The sequence below is a fragment of the Rana temporaria genome, chromosome 4 (assembly GCF_905171775.1).
Source record: "Rana temporaria chromosome 4, aRanTem1.1, whole genome shotgun sequence".
NCBI classification, from domain to species: Eukaryota; Metazoa; Chordata; class Amphibia; order Anura; family Ranidae; genus Rana; species Rana temporaria.
The window spans coordinates 47,675,117-47,695,986 of record NC_053492.1 but is presented as its reverse complement, the minus strand read 5'-3'; the positions used below and the strand labels follow the sequence as shown (position 1 = coordinate 47,695,986).

The following is a 20,870-nucleotide window of genomic DNA, read 5'->3' as shown; positions in this document are numbered from 1 at the left end:
GGCTCCCCCGCGGAGCCAGGGCTTTCTTCCATCTTCTTTCTTCTCTCTTCCTTCTTCTGCCTGTCTCCTCCTGGAGCCCAGGGCTTGTCTCCGCTGTCTTCTTCCTTCTCTTCCATTCGATGTTGACACGACGAGGTTCCGCGCTGACATGCCGTGTCAGCGGCGGGCATGGACTTATATAGGGTAATGCCACCATGTGACCTCAACCCATGTGACATCACATTCCCTGGGCATGATGGGAATGTGATGTCACATGGGTTGAGGTCACATGGTGGCATTGCCCTATATAAGTCCATGCCCACTGCTCAGACGGCATTCCAGCGCCGGACCTCGTCGTGTCAACATCCAATGGAAGAGAAGCAAGAAGACAGCGGAGACAAGCCCTGTGCTCCGCGGAGGAGACAGGCAGAAGAAGGAAGAGAGAAGACGGAAGAAAGCCCTGGCTCCGCGGGGGAGCCAGGCAGAAGAGGGAGCAGAGAAGACAGAAGAGAAAAGACCGGGGAGTTGGCGCACCCCCGGCAGAAGACCAGGAAGACCGGAACCCTGGCGGAAGGCACCGGAAAGACCGGGGGATAGGAGCCATCCCCCGGCAGAAGACCCCGAAGTCCGGATGCCCCTCCCTAATGAAAAAGAGCTTAAATGGGGTGGGGGCATCCGGCGGAAGGCTCCGGAGAGGACCGAGGGATGGCGCCCTCCCCCGGCAGAAATCACCAAAGCCCAGGGTCCCGGCGGAAGATCGGGAGAGAAGAAACCCCCCCTTCTAAGAGAGCTAAAGAAGAAAGGGGGGGCTCCGGAGCAGATTAATAAAATATTTTATTCTGTGTGGTGTGTTTTTTACTTTACATTTTCCCCCATGTGAATGGGTAGAGGTACGATGTACCCCATACTCATTCACATTGGGTGGGGGGCCGGAATCTGGGGGCCCCCTTATTAAAGGGAGCTCGCAGATTCCGATTAGCCCCGCCTGCATACCCCGACAACCAATGGCAAGGGTTGTCGGGAAGAGGCTCTTGTCCCTATCAACATGGGGGCAAGAGTGCTGTGGGGTGGGGGGGCAGTGCCCCCCTCCCCCACAGCGCACACTCCCCCATGTTGAGGGCATGCGGTCTGGTACGGCTCAGGAGGGGGGGGGGGGCGCTCGCTCGTCCCCGCCCCCATTCCTGTCCGGGCCAGACTGCATGCTTGGAATGAGGGCTTGGTTTGGATCTGGGGGGGACCCCCGCGCCGAATCGGCGCGGGTTTACCCCTCACGTTCAGGACCAAGCCTAAGAGCCTAATGTAGCCCTGGAGGGGGACCCGCGCCGATTTCAAGTTTGAAATTTGGCGCCGAGTTCCCCTTCAGGGCTGAAAACAGCTCGGAGATTCCCGTGCGCCGCGTCACGCAGCGCAATCACGGGTACGCCGCTTGGTATTTACCAAGATTTTCACGGCGTACTGACAAGGCGCACGGGAATCCCTGACTTTTCTCTCTGCGCATGCCCAGTATGCAAATGAACCTCCCGAGGTTCAGGCGCACTGTGCAAGCGTACGGGGATCTGTTTTCAAAAAACACTTTCCCTTTCAATTCGGCCCGCCAAACACTTTAAAACACATGTCACTTCACTTCCCCTGCATCCCCCCACCTCCCCCCCTAATAAACTCCCGCCCAAACCCCCGCAATTTACAGTTTAATGTGCCGTGCGCCAGGTCTGTACTGGTGCACAATGCACCCTCTCCTGGGCGCACGGAGCACATTAGTAACTAGGGAAATACACTGCACTAGCAGCGTATTTCTTTAGTAAATGGCCAAACGGCTGCTACTCCTGCTTTTACTCCATGAGTCATGGAGTAAAGGCTTGGTAAATCAGGCCCATTGTTCCAAATCAGGAACAGTCTCTTGAAATCAGGGACAGATGGGAGCTATGGTTACTGTATCCTTGCCCTCGTGGCATGTCTGGATTGTACAATTAGCTTGTTCTAAGTATAATTAGAAAAAAAAAAAGCTAGCTGGCAGGGAAGAAGTATTTATGGAAGAAAAGACATGCCATGAAAAAAGCTACCTGTTAGCTTTTGTATTACACTCCATTACCTATACACATGAGATGATTACTAAATCTTACTATTGTTTAGCTGTGGGAGCTGTAATGCCGCGTACACACGATCGGAAATTCCGACAAGAAAAGTCCAATGTGAGCTTTTGGTCGGACATTCCGACCGTGTGTATACTCCATGAGACTTTTGCTGTAGGAAATTTCCGCCAACAAAAGATTGAGAGTAGGTTCTCTATTTTTCCGACGGAAAAAGTTCCTATCGGAAAATCTGCTCGTCTGTAGGCAATTCCGATGCACAAAAAAAACATGCATGCTCAGAATCAAGCAGAAGAGCCAAACTGCCTATTGAACTACGTCACCGCATTCTTGACGGTCGGAATTTCCGACAAGATGTGTGTGACCGTGTGTATGCAACACAAGTTTGAGCCAACATTTCATCGGTTTTCTTGTCGGAATTTCCGATCGTGTGTACGCGGCATCAGTCTACCTACAGTATAGGGGGTAAAAGTACTTGGAGATACTGGAAAACTTGTATGTACCACTACACTGGTAAATGACATCTGTATGGCAACACCAGGATGGCCGAGTGGTTAAGGCGTTGGACTTAAGATCCAATGGATGTATATCCTCGTGGGTTCGAACCCCACTCCTGGTATGGTCTTTATTGTTAGAATTCCATTTAATTTATTGAGGAAGGGATGAATTCAAGAAAACTCGCTTTTTTCAGCTTTCCATCCCCCAGTGGACAAATTCCATGTAGTACTTTGTACCATGTTCCTTTATGCTTTGTAAGCCTAGCTACGAGACCGGCCATCCAACAACATAGCTAGCAAAAAGATGGCTGCTTAAAGAGGAAGTAAACCCTGGTGGGTTTGACTTCCTCTTTATTTCCCTGCAAAGGTAAAGCATAATGGGCTACTATGAAATGCATAGTAGCCCATTATGTGTCACTTACCTGAAACCGAAGCCTGCGATGTCACCGCTGTCCCCACTGGCAGCGAGTGTGCATCTTCACCCCTCTTCCTTCCGGGGCTGCGAACTCTGTGACTGGCCTGAGTCGCGTGGCGTCACTCCCCCGCATGCGTGCAGGAGCCACCAGTCACGGCATGTGCCATAGACATTGGCGCACGGCTTTATTGTAAATATCTCCTAAACCTTGCTAGCTGGAGTCAGTAGCCATGTGGGACAACTAGCACTAAGACTGCCATATTTTGCTACACCATAGGGGTCTGCGATCCCTGCCTGCAAAGGGCATTGCTGTGGGCCTGGCTGAGCTGGTGTTAGGCCTGCAATTCAGTGCTAGCTGGTCCTGGGAGTTATAGCTCTACAAGCATCCCATAAGTACCCTATCCCCATCCAAGTTAAATCCCCTCAATTAAAACAACAAAAAACAAGTACAATAACTATTTCTTGACCTCTGTATGGCTGGAAATGTGTGTGCCTGGCTGTGCAGGGCGAGAGACAGATCACAATCACCAGCAGCCCCTATGAGGGTCCCGCTACATTTAAATATTATTTTATGTATTTAAAATCTTTTGAAATCTTCATTCTATCTATCTACCTTTTTCTACCTATCTATCTATCTATCTATCTATCTATCTATCTATCTATCTATCTATCTATCTATCTATCTATCTATCTATCTATCTAGTCATCCATTGTTAGTGATACTATACAGGGCCACTGGTAAAGCAGTACAGCTAGCCCTCCTGTACTGGGCCAGGGCCCCATCAGTTCAAAAGGGGGGCCTGTGCACCTGCTGAGCAGAAGGTCCAGCTGTACTGGCTTATCGCAGACACTGATCCTCTTCTGCCTCTCCTTGCAGTGCTGCCAGCATTTCCTCTTCTTTCTCCCACCCACTGCACTGCATGTGGATTGGTTCTAACACATTCACCCCTTCCATCTTCTGCCCCTCCTCTCCTGCCGGCAGCTGGTGTGCGCACACAGGGGGATGTTTCAGGATGGGGAGCGGGGGAAGGGGCCAGTAAATATGTAATTTACTGGCCACTTCCATTCCTGAATGAACCCAGTGAGAGATTAGTACCAATCACACCTATGTCCATTCATCGCTGAAGCATAGTAAATGTTTACTATGCTTCAGTTTGTGAATGAGCAGGAAGCCTAGGAGTGCTCTCTATTCATTCATCTTTGCAGCTGAGGCTACAGAGAAGGAGACTGGTAAATCTATGTCCTCAGTCACTTTTGGCCAGGTAAAGGGCCTGTCAGGTAGGCTGTGATTTATAACAGCAGCCCTGATACTATAATTTCAATCTACAGTGGAAACTCGGTTTAGTAACTTGGTTTGAGAGTGTTTTGATTTGCGATCAACTTGACTAGCAGAATTCAAGCTAAATAGGCCTGCAGTACCTCATTTGGCCTGAGGTACAGGGGCGCATTAGCCGAGAAAAGCCGGACATTGGCCTGCAGTACCTCATTTGGCCTGAGGTACGAGGGCGCAGGAAAAGAGGGGGTGGGGTAGATTCAGGTAGTCTACGCTATAATTTACGGCGGCGCAGCGTAGTGTATTTACGCTACGCCTCCGCAACTTACAGGAGCAAGTGCAGTATTCACGAAACACTTGCTCCGTAATTTGCGGCGGCGTAGCGTAAATGGGGCCGGCGTAATTCAAATGGGGAAGGGGGGCGTGTTTTATGGTAATATGTGATGACCTGACGTGATTGACGTGATTTACGAACGGCGCATGCACCGTCCGTGTACATATCCCAGTGTGCATTGCTTCCAAGTACGGCGTAACGACGTATTGGTTTCGACGTGAATGTAAATTACGTCCAGCCCTATTCGCGAACGACTTACGCAAACGACGTAAATAATTCAAATTTCGAAGCGAGAACGACGTCCAAACTTAACATTTGCTGCGCCTCCTAATAGCAGGAGCAGCCTTACGCCGAAAAAAGCCTTAACGCAAACGACGTAAAAAACGAACGCCGGGCGCACGTACGTTTGTGAATCGGCGTATCTAGGAAATTAGCATATTCTACGCCAACAACAACGGAAGCGCCCCTAGCGGCCAAAGTGATATATGCACACAATTCTATGCCGCCGCAATCAAGTTACGTCGGTGGAGGAAGCCTATTTTTTCAGCGTAACTGCCTTTTAGAATCGGCGTAACGAAACGCCGACGCAGATTTGAAATTACGGCGGCGTATCTGGAGGTGCCTGAATCTACCCCGAAGTGTCTTCTGGCTTTTTCGGCCGTTTTTGGCGCTCTCTGGCACCCCCCCCACCTCTGGCCGCATTCAGTATTGCATCCCATTGAAGTCAATGCGAAACAAATTATTTTCGTTTCCATTGACTTCAATGGGAAAACTCGCTTTGATATGCACATACTTACGAACATACTCCTGGAACAGGAGGCATGGAGGAGCTCAGCTATGAGGAAAGATTAGAGGAACTGAATTTATTCACTCTTGAGAAGAGGAGAATAAGGGGGGATATGATCAACATGTACAAATATATAAGAGGTCCATACAGTGGACTTGGTGTTGAGTTATTCACTTTACGGTCAACACTGAGGACAAGGGGGCACTCTTTACGTCTAGAGGAAAAGAGATTTCACCTCCAAATACAGAAAGGTTTTTTCACAGTAAGAGCTGTGAAAATGTGGAACAGACTCCCTCCAGAGGTGGTTCTGGCCAGATCAGTAGATTGTTTTAAGAAAGGCCTGGATACTTTCCTAAATGTACAGAATATAACTGAGTACTAAGATTTGTTGGTAAAGTTGATCCAGGGTAAATCCGATTGCCTCTCGGGAGATCAGGAAGGAATTTTTTCCCCTGCTGTAGCAAATTGGATCATGCTCCGCTGGGGTTTTTTGCCTTCCTCTGGATCAACTGTGGGTATGGAGTTGGGTGTATGGGATTTTACTGTGTTTTTTATTTTGTTTTTTTTATTTTTTGTGGTTGAACTGGATGGACTTGTGTCTTTTTTCAACCTGACTAACTATGTAACTATGTAACAGATTATGCTCGTAATCTGAGGTTCAACTGTATTAGACTTGTTTTCTCTCCCCCTTATTCCAGAAGTCCAGTGATATAAGATGGGGTACAGCAGAAAAGATTGATCCTTCGTCTTATTTTTTTTATGACTGTTAGACATGAACCTTGGAAAATGGAGCCCGCTGCACTGACACTCGCAAAGCTCGCACTTTCCAAGTTGACAGATTGCCATTTAACCATCAAACAAAAAGCAAGTGTTTCTGTTCCCGGCCAGCGGTATGACAAGGTTAACATTCCGCGTGATGGAATGTAGAGTACATTTCCCCATATTAGAGACCTGTCACTACAAACATTTCTTTTTCCTCATCAACTATTGGGGGCAAATTCTCTGTAACCCTTGAAAATCCCATGTTTTGCCCATTTGTACAGTCGGGGGAGAAATCTTTTTACTTTTATAACAAAATAATGCAAGGATTTTTTCTTTCTTTCTTTTTTTGCCATCTGCTCTAATTATTCCTAATGTTCGGCCACCATCTTTGTACAACAATGAAAATAATTACGTCCTTGAGGGCAAATAAGAAAGATACAGGGATAAACAAAAGTTAATTACATTTTGCTCAGGGAAACAAGCAAGTTTCCTAATAAAGAAGCAATTAGGTAGGTAGACGCATCACTTATCATTAAAAAAAAAAGAGAGATTTTTTCCATCTTGTGTAGATTTTTAGATACTTACCATAAAATGTACCGGTTTGTCATATAAAATAATATAAAAAACAAGGTATTGCCTACCGCGCTGATGATTTATTTAATTTATGTTTACAGTGTCAACATATTTCATAGTACTTCACTGTTTAGCCCAGACTCTACCAGAGAGGAGATTACAATCCATCATCCGCCGCGGTAATATCTGCATTCCGTAGGCTGTTGACCTATTAATTTCAGCATGTTTGACTGCCTACTTCCCACACGAGGTAGGTACTCTGAGGTAGGGCTGCCACCTTTTCTTCAAGTCAAACCCGAACACTTTAGCGGCACACAGCAATTTTTTTAATGGTATAAACTATACATATTTTTTGCAATTAAAAAACATTTCTAATCATAAGAAGTTAATCACGAATGTCTCCCTTTACATCAGAGTGCACAGAGTACCCCTTTTACATCTGAATCCGCAGAGTTCCCCTTTTACATCTGAACTCGCAGAGTTCCCCTTTTACATCTGAACTCGCAGAGTTCCCCTTTTACATCTGAACTTACAGAGTTCCGCTTTTACATCTGAACTCGCAGAGTTTCCCTTTTACATCTGAACTCGCAGAGTTCCCCTTTTACATCTGAACTCGCAGAGTTTCCCTTTTACATCTGAATCCGCAGAGTTCCCCTTTTACATCTGAACTCGCAGAGTTCCCCTTTTACATCTGAACTCGCAGAGTTTCCCTTTTACATCTGAATCCGCACAGTTCCACTTTTACATCTGAACTCGCAGAGTTTCCCTTTTACATCTGAACTCGCAGAGTTCACCTTTTACATCTGAATCTGCACAGTTCCACTTTTACATCTGAACCCACAGAGTTTCCCTTTTACATCTGAACTCGCAGAGTTCCCCTTTTACATCTGAACTCGCAGAGTTCCCCTTTTACATCTGAACCCACAGAGTTTCCCTTTTACATCTGAACTCGCAGAGTTCCCCTTTTACATCTGAACTCGCAGAGTTCCCCTTTTACATCTGAATCCGCAGAGTTCCCCTTTTACATCTGAATCCACAGAGTTCCGCTTTTACATCTGAATCCGCAATGTTCTCCTTTTACATCTGAACTCACAGAGTTCCTCTTTTAAATCTTAACTCACAGAGTTCCCTTTCACTGTAAGGGGGGGACTCTGCAGACTCTGATGTAAGGGAGAACTCTGGAGACTTTAACATAAGGGATGCTCTGGGAACCCTGATTTAAGGGGGGACACTGAGAACTCTGATGCACGGAGATGACTCTGATGTAAGGAGGAATACTTTGGCTTCTGATGTAAGGGGTGCTCTGAGAACTCTGATTTACCTTAGTGTACCCACTCAGAGACAGGAGAGAGAAGGGGGAGACTTCAGTTACAGGCAGGGATGGATGGTGAGCTCACTCACCCCTCGGCAGTCAGCACCTCTCATCCAGATGAATCTGAGGCTGCTGAACTTTCCCCCCCCAATTTCCTTTTCTGAGGCACAATGCTAGGGATTGGAGTGTGGGCAGACACAGAGGGGTCTGCCCACACACAGAGCCCTCTCCCTTCTCCTGTCTGTGTGTGTATGGGGGCTTTGGGCAGTGTGAAAGAGAGTGTAACAGACACTCTTGGCTTAGACAGCTGCAGCCAGCAACCCTGCTGGAAAATCATAGTCTGAAATAATGTGTCTGGGTTTCGGACAGTTTGAAACCTGGACACATGATTCCAAACCCGATCTGTTCGGGTGAATCCCGGATAGGTGGCAACCCTATTCTGAAGGCCATGGTAACCCATACATTGAGAAGTCGTAGCCTGATAGTAGCAATGCTCCCAAATTCAAGCATTGTTTACAATAATCATACTGGTTCTGACCTCCCAGAAGGTGATGATAAACCTCTCGGCAGTGGCGATCCTGACCTCCCTGGGGCCCTAAGCAAAATGACATGGCACATTAAAAATGAGAAGCAGGGGGCGCTGACGACAGTGACATGTCACATTAAAGAAACTTGAGAAGCGGGGGGAGGGGGTGTTCTGCTGTTGGAAATGACTCAGCCAGCGAGTTTAGAAGCGGGGTGAGGGGGCGAAAATTACTTCTCACCAGGCGGGGCCTCTAGTAATTTGGGGGGCCCTTTGAAGCTTTGCGGGGCCCTAAGCGGCTTGCATAGTGAGCCTATAGAGAGGATCGGCCCTGCCCCTCGGGCAGCTGGAGGTGCTCATTATCACAGCAGGCTCAGTTCCCCAACTACTAGATTGAGGACGAGAAACTTCTTTCCAGTATTGAAGAAAATCTCCTATCAGTCGCAAAATCAAAATGATCCCATTAATCTTAAATGTATGGCAACCCCAGCCTGGGCTCCAACCAGGCCATGCCTGGCCTGGTTGGAGCCCAGGCTGCAGTTACCATACATTTAAGATTCATGGGACTGTTTTGTTGTGCGGCTAAAGGGAGATTTTATTCAATACTCAGTGATGGTAGGAACCAGGACAATCTCCCTCCCAAGCCAGCACTCACAGCAGGTGGACATCGAGGACCTGTACCCATCCCAAGCCTGAGGGGCTCATATATAAAAAAATATAAAAATGAAGGAACACTAGTGTCATTTAAATGTTACAAAGAATATAACAGAATATGTAAAAAGGAATTCAAGGATGCAAAAATATTAAACGAATGACAGATTGCAAAAGATAATAGGACAACCCCCAAAAAATTATTCAAATATATTAATAGTAAAAAGGTGAAGTCTGAGCATGTAGGCCCTTTACAAAATAATCTAGAGTGGGTGACTGGGGACAAAGAGAAGGCACATTTATTAAATACTTTCTTCAGCTCTGTGTATACAATGGAGCATGGGGGAGCTCATGTCCATAATGGGGGTGGTAGTGACACAACCCCAAATGATCCACAATGGCTCCAAAGTCATATAGTCCAGAAATGTTTAGACAGAATAAAGGTGGATAAAGAACCTGGACTAGATGGCATCCCCACACAGGTCCTAAAAGAATTGAGCTCTGTCATTTCAAAGCCATTGTATCTAATTTTTAGGGACTCAATAATGACAGGAATAGTGCCACTGGATTGGTGCAGGGCCAATTTGGTGTCTATATTTAAAAAGGGAACAAAGTCTTTACCAAGTAACTATAGACCTGTTAGTTTAACTTCTATAGCTGGGAATAGGGATGAGCCGAACACCCCCCTGTTCAGTTTGCATCAGAACTTGCGAACACACCAAATGTTCGTGTGAACTTTAGAACCCCGTTAAAGTCTATGGGACTCGAACATTTGAAATCTAAAGTGCTAATTTTAAAGGCTAATATGCAAGTTATTGTCCTAAAAAGTGTTTGGGGACCTGGGTCCTGTCCCAGGGGACATGTATCAATGCAAATTTTTTTTTTAAAAACTACCTTTTTTTCGGGAGCAGTGAATTTAATAATGCTAAAAGTGAAACAATAAAAGTGAAATAGTACTTTAAATGTCGTACCTAGGGGGGGTGTAAAGTTAGCATGTGAAATAGCGCATGTTTGCTGTACTTAGAACTGTCCCTGCACAAAGTGTCATTTCTGAAAGGAAAAAAAGTCATTAAAAACTGACTTGCTGCAATAATGAATTGTTGGCTCCGGTAATTCAGAGAGAATTCCCCAAATTCAATTACCAGGCCCTTCAGGTCTGGTATGGATATTAAAGGGAACCCCGCCGTCAATTTAAAAAAAAATGACGTGGGGTTCCCCCCAAATATCCATTCCAGACCCTTCAGGTCTGGTGTGGATCTTAAGGGGAACTCCACCCCAAATTAAAAAAAAAAATGGCGTGGAGTTTCCCCCAAAATCCACACCAGATCCCTTATCCGAGCACGTTAACCTGGCCGGCTGCAGAAAATAGGGGGGAAAGAGTGCGCCCCCCCTCTCCTGAACCGTACCAGGCCACATGCCCTCAACATGGGGACCCTTGCCAGGTGGTTGTGGGGGTCTGCGGGCGGGGGGCTTATCAGAATCAGGAATACCCGTTTAACAAAGGGGACACTCAAATCCTGCCCCCCCCTATGTGAATTGGTAATGGGGTACAATGTATCCCTACCATTTCACAAAGTAAGTGTAAATAGTTGTAAAAAACACACACACACCGCAGAAAAAAATCCTTTATTAATAAAAAAAAATCCAGCGGTGGTAATCCACTCGGTTGCGGCTCCCTGCTCCAACGTTGTCTGTATCCAGCGACGGGTGATCTCCTCTCCAGTCCAGCGATGAGAAGATCGTCCGGGATCCAGAGCAGCATCGCCGGCCTCCTCTCTCCACCCGACACAGCCTTGCGAATGACGCGGCTGGAGCTTTGACATTTCTTATATTTGTGACCGTCACGTGACCTCGTCCCCCTCTGACGCACCCTCTGCTACATCACTGGGGAAGTCCAGTCCTTCCCCCATTGCGTCAGAGGGGGCGGGGTCACGTTACGGTGGCCCCGCCTCACAAATATAAGAAATGTCAAAGCTCCAGCTGCGTCATTCGCCGGGCTGTGTCTTCTCATCGCTGGACCGGAGAGGAGATCACCCGTCGCTGGATAGGACAACGTTGGAGCAGGGAGCCGGGACCGAGTAGATTACCGCCGCTGGATTTTTTTTCTTTTTTTTTAATTAATAAAGGACTGTTTTCTACGGTGTGTGTGTGTGTTTTTTACAACTATTTACACTTGCTTCGTGAAATGGTAGGGGTACAATGTACCCATTACCAATTCACATAGGGGGGGCCATGATCTTCCAGATTCTAATAAGCCCCCCGCCCGCAGACCCCCACAACCACCGGGCAAGGGTTGTGGGGATGAGGCCCTTGTCCCCATCAACATGGGGACATCCTCCCCATGTTGAAGGCATGTGGCTCGGTACGTTTCAGGAGAGGGGGGGCCGCACTCTGTCCCCCCTCTTTTCTGCGGCCGGCCAGGTTAACGTGCTCGGATAAGGGGTCTGGTGTGGATTTTTGGGGGAACTCCACGCTATTTTAAAAAAAAATCAGGGTGGAGTTACCCTTAAAATCCACACCAGACCTAAAGGGTCTGGAATGGATATTTGGGGGGGACCCCACATCATTTTTTTTTTAATTGACGGCAGGGTTCCCCTTAATATCCATACCAGACCTGAAGGGCCTGGTAATTGAATTTGGGGGGACCCCCACGCTTTTTTTTTTTTTATGAATGAATCCTCTCTGAATTGCCGGGAGCCAACAATTCATTATAGCCGCAAGTCCGGTTTTAAATGACTTTTTTTCTTTCAGAAATGACACTTTGTGCAGTGACAGTTCTAAGTACGGGAAACATGCGATATTTCACATGCTAACTTTACACCCCCCCCCCCTAGGTACGAAATTTAAAGTAATATTTCACTTTTATTGTTTCACTTTTAGCATTATTAAATTCACTGCTCCCGAAAAAACAGCCGTTTTTAAAACTTTTTTTGAATTGATACATGTCCCCTGGGACAGGACCCAGGTCCCCAAATTGTTCATTGTTTGCCGAACAGGCGAACAGGCAATGTTCGAGTCGAACTCGAACTCGAAGCTCATCCCTAGCTGGGAAGTTACTGGAGAGATTAAAGTGGTTGTAAACCCTCGGAGACATCATTAGCTTAAAAAGTAGCCCATAACACAAACAGCTGATCGCTGCCTGTGAAAGTTTACTCACCACTCTCATTAGCTTTAAAATCGTCTTTTTATTTCTGATGACGTCACCACGCTTGCGCACTATTGTGCCTCAAAACCGGCAGCTAAACTCTGCCGAATTTCATTGTAATGGTTTCTGCTATTGTCACTAAGCAAACTTCCCCTCTGTCCGACAGAGGGGAAGTCTCGCGTTGTTGTGTTCCTTATCCCCTTCCTGATACTCCCCCGTGTGACTGAACAAGACGTCACAAGGGGGAGTGACATAAGACAGCGGCCGCAGACACAGTGTACACAAACATAGTAGCTGGCTCATCTGTTCGGCGCATGTGCGAGGTTTCGACCAGAGACACAGTGAGGGCGGAAGTGATGACAGAAGATGAATCCAGACACAGGAGAAAGAATGGCGCTGTTAGTACCCGGAAGTGGAGGAAAGGAATTCTGTTTAAAAAAAGGTATTTGCGGGACTCATTTTTGTAATTGATCAATGTAGTATGCATAGCGCTGCCAATGTGTAAACAAACAATCAAAAAGCAGAAAAAATTGGGGAGGGTTTACAACCACTTTAATAAAAGACCACATGGATGAGTTCTTGCTGGAATTTTTTTTTTTTTTTTTAAGCAACAGACAGCATGGATTCATGAAAGACAGACGTTGTCAGACAAACCTGATTTCCTTTTATGAAGAGGTAAGTAAAACCCTGGACAGAGGAATGGCTGTGGACGTGGTATACTTGGATTTTGCAAAAGCGTTCGATACAGTTCCTCACACACGGCTCATGTGTAAGGTAAGATCTACAGGATTGGATATATCAGTTTGTAAATGGATAGAAGTTTGGTTTAAAGACAGAATTCAGAGAGTCGTGGTTAATGATTCTTACTCTGAACCTAATGGCCTGTACACACGATTTGAATTTTCGATGGAAAAAGTCCGACTGACTTTTTCCATCGGATATTCCATCGGCTTTGGGAAACCTGACCAGACTAACAAAAACAGATCACCACTCCACTGAGTAAAACAGATCCAAAAAAATAAATGTAGGTGTTACATCTGCGTGTCCATGTGCCCGGTAATTGCTGTGTCTCCCTTAATCACAGCGATCATATTTGTAAGCATTGAAAGTAAAATTAAGATTTTTTTTCTCTCCTCCCACAGAGATCGTCCGTGAGAGTAAAGAGAAGCATTTCAGCAGCATGTGAGTGTTATCAGCCTGCACACTGTGGGCCGGATTCAGAAAGATGAGCACATCTTTCTTCCGGCGTAACGTATCTCAGATACGTTACTCCGCTGTAACTTTGGGCGCAAGTTCTGTATTCAGAAAGAACTTGCGCCCTTAGTTACGGCGGCGTAACGTATGTGTTGCGGCGTAAGGGCGCCTAATTCAAATGGGGATGTTGGGGGCGTGTTGTATTTAAATTTTACTTGACCCCGCGTTTTTTGCCGTCCGTAAAATATCGCAGTGTGCCAATGACGTCCAGCCCTATTCGCGAACGACTTACGCAAACAACGTAAAATTTTCAAAACTCGGCGCGGGAACGACGGCCATATTTAACATTAGCTACGCCTCATATAGCAGGGGTAACTATACGCCAAAAAAAGCCCAACGTAAACGACTTAAAAAAATGCGCCGGCCGGACGTACGTTTCTGAATCGGCGTAAATACTAGCGGCCAGCGTGATTATGCAGCCTAAGATACGACGGTGTAAGACACTTACACCAGTCGGATCTTAGGGATATCTATGCGTAACTGATTCTCTGAATCAGGCGCATAGATACGACGGCCCGCACTCAGAGATACGATGGCGTATCAGGAGCCGTCGTATCTCGTTTCTGAATCCGGCCCACAATGTACACACACACCAGTGCCAGTCAGCCCAAAATGTCTCTAATCACTAGACCCCGGTATAGTGTGTATAAACAGTGCACCCACTCACCTGTCATACCTGTCCCAGTGCAACCAGTGCTGCCAGAACAGTTCACCTTATCACTAGCTACTACAGTCAGTGTCACCAGACCATTGCCACCAGCCAGTGTCCCTGATTTCAGTGATGCCAGAACTGATCAGCGCCACCCTAGTGTCATGATAATGCCATACCCCATACCAGTGTCTTAATCAATGCCCTACACCACAACAGTTTCCTTATCACTGTCATACCCCATACAAGTATCCTTATGACTGCCATACCCTTAAACCAGTGTCTTAATCAATGCCCTATGCCACAACAGTTTCCTTATCACCGTCATACCCCATACAAGTATTTGTATTACTGCCATACCCCATACCAGTGTCTTAATCAATGCCATATGCCACACAAGTTCCCTTATCACCACCATACCCCATACGAGTGTACTGATCACCACCAAACTATTGTCCTGGTCACTGCCATACCAGTGCCCTGATCACACCCATATCAGTGTCCTGATCACCCCCATAGCAGTGTCCTGGTCACCACTATACCAGTGCCCTGATCACCCCCATATCAGTGTCCTAAACACCCCCATACCAGTGTCCTGGTCACCGCCATATCAGTGCCCTGATCACCGTTTTAAAAGTGTCCTGATCACTGCCTTGCCAGTGTCCTGATTACTGCCATGCCAGTGTCAATGTCCCCAATTATTTCCAAAGTGCTGGTGTTCCAGGGCCCCAAAAAATGTTATAGGTAGTCAGAAGGGGCTCCTTGGATTTTGGGCCTCTCTATGTGACTAGGCTGAGAAAAAGTCTTGCACATGAGTTATTGCCATACTCGGGAGTTGTAGCACAATGTGTTTTGGGGTGTAATTATAAGTATGCCTATGCAATGTGTGAGAAATAAGTTTGTGTTTGTACTATCCTGGCATTTTAGGGCCTCAAGAATTGAGATAAGCAGTCAGTACATCAGGATTGATAATTTTTCAAATATATATACTTAATTTTGTAGACTACAATTTTTCATTTAAAATGACTTGCAGTTACAATTGCCGACACCCGGCTAATAAAAAAAAAAAACGGTGTGAGGTCCCCCCAAAATCCCTGCCAGACCCTTGTCTGAGCATGCAGCCTGGCAGGTCAGAAAAAGGGGGGAGACAAGCGAGCCCCCCCCCCCCCTGAACCATACCAGGCCACATGCCCCCAAAAGGAGGGCGGTAGCCCTCACTCCCCAGCAGCATCACACTGAGATGGAGGTGTGCTATCAACAGATGCCCACTCTCTAATGCCCAAAGCAGGCTGCTATTGGAGAGAGGGGAGAACAGTATCCTACCGCCAGCAGCTATGGCGTCACCAGAAAAGGAATTTTTTGTTTTGAGAAGGATGAATATTAAGAACCCCAAAAAAATTCCATACCAGATGCTTCAGGTCTGGTATGGATATTAAGGGGAAGTCTGCGCCAATTTTTTTTTAAAAGAATAGCATAGGGGTCCCCCTCAAAATCCATACCAGACCCTTCCGGTCTGCTAAGGATTTTAAGTGGAACCTCGCTCCAAAATTAAAAAAAATGGTGTAGGGTTCCCCCCAAAAATCCATACCAGACCTCCTGAACCGTACCAGGCCACATGCCCAAAAATGTGTTAAAAATTGAAAAAAAAAAAAATACGAGCCAGCTTGGGACAAGTCCTTTATTAAAAAATAAAAAAGTCCAACGATACAGAAAAAAAAAGCCGCTACTGATACTTCTCCATAGGAGACTCTGGTCGAGTGACGCTACTCCTGCCGTGACAGCTCTTATATAGCTAAGAGCGGGGCCACCTGGTGACGTACATGTGTGACCCCGCATGGAAACCGCAGGAAACCCAAGGGTTGTGGAGATGAGGCCCAACAACCCGATTGAACATCTCTGGAGAGATCTGAAAATGGCTGTGCACCGACGTTCCCCATCCAACCTGATGGAGCTTGAGAGGTCCTACAAAGAAGAATGGGGGGAACTGACTAAAAATAGGTGTGCCAAGCTTGTTGCATCATACTCAAAGACTTGAGGCTGTAATTGGTGCCAAAGGTGCTTCAACAAAGTATTGAGCAAAGGCTGTGAATACTTATGTACAGTGAATGGGATTTTTTTTTTTTTTTATAAACTTGCAAAGATTACTAACAAATGTCTTTCACATTGTCATTATGGGGTATTGTTTGTAGAGTTTTGAGGAAAATAATGCATTGAATCACTTTTGGAATAAGGCTGTAACATAACAAAATGTGGAAAAAGTGAAGCGCTGTGATTACTTTCCGGAAGCACTGTATTTTCTGTATTTGCGGAAGATGTTGTTAGCTTAAAAAAATAAAAATAAAGGTAAGCCAAGGACTGTAAGCTAAAGACTATATCATTTTTGTTTTGGGGCTTAGTTATCATTTAACCACTTGCTGACCAGCCGCCGTACTTTTACAGCGGCAGGTCAGCTCTCCTGCGCAAACCAATGTATCTGTACGTCGGTCTGTGCATGTGAGATTGCGGGTGTGTGCGAGCCACTGGCGACACGCTCGCACGCACGCTGTGAGCCGCAGGGACTAGCCCACGGGTCCAGCAGACTTGATGTCTGCCGGCAACCCCCCATTATTGTGCACAGAGGCAGAACAGGGATAAACAAGGTGATCCCCCGTTCTGCCAGATGACATGTCAGATCTTCAGTTCCCAGTGATCTCTGTGTTGTCCCAGTAAGCCCCCCCCTACAGTTAGAACACACCCAGGGAACACAGTTAAAGCGGAGCTCCACCCTATTTTTTTTTTAAGTACAGTACCTTTGTTTTCCACATCTTTCCCCCAGCTTCCTGTCTGTCTAATGTGCGGGTAGTCTGCGGGTAGTTCGTCACTTCCTGTACCCGCACTGTCTACTGGGAGCTTTTGTCATTGCTCCCAGGATTCATTGCGGATTCTTGCTACTAGTTATCACAGGATTTTGTACGACGATTACACGCCTGTTGTGATGGCAACCCTCAGTGTTTACGGCCCCGCTCGCCGTAAACACTGGGCAGGTGAATGCTGGGAGCACAGCATTCACCGCATAGCGGAAATCAATGCTTGTGGGCTTCACATGCCCACAAGCAAAATTGGACCAGCCGGGATACAGTTATATAAGATCTTCTGTGCCACGAAAAAGGACAGATGCTGCATTGAAAGACAGAACAAGTGAGTAGTATTACATAAGTGGGTGCGTGTCTGTATGATTTAAAAAAAAAAAAAAGGGGTCTCCGAACCTCCGCTTTAACCCATTGATCGCCCCCTAATGTTAACCCCTTCCCTGCCAGTGTCATTTATACATTGATCAGTGCATTTGTATAGCACTTATCAATGTAATAATGTCACTAGTCCCCAAAAAGTGAAATTTGGGGACAGATGTGTCCGCCACAATGTCACAGTCCTGCTAAAAATCACAGATCGCCGCCATTACCAGTAAAAAATTTAAATAAATAAATAAAAGTCAATAAATCTATCCCGTAGTTTGTAGACGCAATAACTTTTGCACAAACCAATCAATATACGCTTATGTCTATATTTTTTACCAAAAAGAATACATATCAGCCTAAATTTATGAGAACTTTTTTTTTTTTTTTTTTTGGGGGGGGGGTATGTATTATAGAAACAAGTAAAAGTAAAAAATATTGTGTTTTTTTTTTTCAAAATCGTCACCCTTTTTTTGTTTATAGCGCAAAAAATAAAAACCGCAGAGGTGATCAAATACCACCAAAAAAAATCTCTATTTGTGGGGAAATAAGGACATAAATATTGTTTGGGTATGGCATTGCATGACCGCGCAATTGTCAGTTAAAGCAACGCAGTGCCGAATCCCAATAAATGGCCTGGTCATTAAGGGGGCATATCCTTCAGGGGATAAAGTGGTTAATGATGTCAACTGCACAGTCTGACATATTAATTGCCACTAGAGCAGGGGTGCCCAACCAGTGGCCCGCGGAGCCCTCCGATGTGGCCCGCGACCTCCTGCTCTAGGATGGAGGGTTGGCAAGTGTCCGTTTTACACCTGCCTACCTCCAATTTGATCTGCTAAAAAAATAACAGAATCCGTCCCCTTCCATTTGATCAGATCAGAGGGCCCATAGAGTAGAGTGGGCTGTGTCTGTGTGCGCTTTGCATATGCAGAGTGGACATGGACCTGTCATCTGCCCACTCTGCTCATTGTGGCCCGTGACTACTAAGTCGCTTATGTGGCCCTCGCTCTTCAAAAGGTTGGGCACCCCTGCAATAGAGAAAGACACTGAATTTTCATAGAAAATACAATATTACAAATATGGAAAAATATGTTTGAAAGTAATAACTTTTGTGCAAACATGACAATTACAGCTCTAAATATGCATTGGCTGGAGATACACTATAGTCTCCTTTTAAAGCAAGCAGGTTGCCTATTTTTCCCCTTCTTTACAGAGGGAAAAGGGATGAAGTGATATGCCAATGACCTTTAGAATATTGATCTCTGGTTAATTATCTTATGAATTTTACCTGTGGCGGCATTGCTTGGCAGCTGCTCAACAAGGAGATCTGCGTTCTAGCCCTGTGAACTGTGCGAAAGCGAGCAGCTCCTGACATCAAAGTAACTCTGACCCTGCAGAATCCCCACGTTGCATTGCATAGGATTAGATGTGCACAGCTGAGGCTAAATCAATGTACAGGCTGAGCCTTCGGGCACCCGAATCTGCTTCTCAATCACTTGGCGCTGCTTCCTGTGACAACCTCACCTGCCAGGAGCCATTATTATATTCTGCACGCCTCATTGCACCCAGAGTGGATCCGGGCGTAGAAGAGAAGATGGGATGATAGGAGGAAATAGGCCAGGCAGTTGGGATTCCCTATCAAATATAAAAGAAGCTACACAATTTTCCTTCCCATCTGATCAAGGTCACGACTCTCTTTGCTGATCAATGCACTTGTTCTTCTTGTATAGGAGAGCAGATGGTCACATGACTACATAAGGGATTGGATTGTGCATCGCTTTGTATAATATTATACAATGTTGCATTTTAGCATGCATCCCTACCATGTGCTTTGTTGCATTGTATTACCCTTTAGGCTTTTTTTCCACTACTGCGAGTTGTTGTGCGACTTGACATAAGCCAAAACCCATGTATTTCAATGGTCCCAATTCTAATTGGTGCGACTCAAGTCGCAGCGACTCCAATAAGGCTGCATTTACACCTGAACGTGGCGTATTGTACCGCGTTTTGCCACGACAAATTGCGTAATTTTGTCGTTTTTTAGCCTAAAATACGCCGGAGGGGTGATTAAACATTGTCGGCTATGCCGAACGCCGAAGCCGCCTGAAAAAAAGGGTCCGGGACTTGTTTTGAGCTTCAGGCGTACAGCGTTTCGGCGTGGAGATGTGAACCATCTTCATAGCCGACAATGTTAAATCACCCCTCCAGCGTATTTCAGTCGGGTGTCGGGCGTAAAAACGCCTAGGTTTGAATGGAGCCTTAAGGTTTTTGCACTACTTTTTTCCGACTTCGGTGAGACTTGTTCTCACATGGTTTTCACCGGTCGCATGGCATCAAAAATCGCATTGCAAAGTCAGACTGTAAATCGCGTGACTTTGGGGTTGCAATAGTGGAAACAGAGCCTTAGCGCAAGTTTTTCTGCAACTATTGAAAAATAATGCATTGAAAACACAGAAAAACACAATAAAATGCCTAAATACATGTTCTACATTGCTGATAAAGTGATCTCTATTTTGTAAAAAGGCTGGAAGTCTTTTTATGAAAGAAGAGACTTAAAAAAAGCACTGCCGCCAGTTTTCTGGCGCTATGAGCTTATACAATGCAAAAACAGAAAGTGGTTAGTGCAGGTCTGTCCCGGGTCCCAGGCACCTTCGTTCTTGGACAATACAGTGTCCCGGGATGAAACCAACACATCCACCCTGCACAGTGCATTTTGCGCCCTGATTGGGCAAAGCTTTGCCCAAACAGGGCTCAGTAAAGGCTAGTTGTTAAGGAGCAGGGCCAGGAAGCCGGCCGCGGTGTCCTTAACAACCAATGAGTCATCAGCTGTCAAAGGCCTTCCCCGCCGACAGCTGAATAATAAAAAAGATTGCCGGTAAAAAGAAACAAGAAAATAACTTTGTGGGTCCCCCCTCCCCCTTAGTCCTTAGCAGACTCTTTGGATTTTCAGGGGAACCCCACATGAAAATAAAAAAAACGTGGGGTCCGCTCCAAAATCCACACCAGACCCTTATCCAAGCATGCTGCTTGGCAGGTCAGGAAAGAGGGGGTCAAGCGAGTGCCCCCCCCCTCCTGAACCAAACCAGACCATATGCCCTCAACATTGGGGGGTTGGTGCTTTGTGGCAGGGAGAGCCCACCAACCCCAAAGCATGTTGATGGGGACAAGGGCCTCATCCCCACCATTGTGCCCAGTGGTTGTAGGCGTCTGTGGGGAGGGGACTTATCGGAATCTGGAAACCCCCCAGAACATGGCCCCCGTATGTGAATGATTATGGGGTAAACCTACCCTTTCAATGAAAAAGTGTCAAAAAGTAATAAAAACAGAGACAATTTTTGACAATCCGCCGTTTGAAAGTTCTTATATAGGTAAGGGGTGGGGCCACCTGACATCACCTGGTGGGACCGCTCCCTT

The 20,870-nt window shown here is 46.2% G+C and overlaps 1 protein-coding gene and 1 non-coding gene across 2 annotated transcripts in view; one reads left to right on the top strand and one right to left on the bottom strand.

The window, feature by feature from the left end:
* Positions 1–20,870, bottom strand: part of LOC120935614 (fibrocystin-like) — a 182,685-nt gene that overhangs the window by 99,958 nt on the left and 61,857 nt on the right. The gene's annotated exons all lie outside the window — the stretch shown is intronic.
* TRNAL-UAA lies at positions 2,603–2,685 on the top strand. Its single transcript has one exon. It is a non-coding gene; the product is annotated as a tRNA-Leu (tRNA).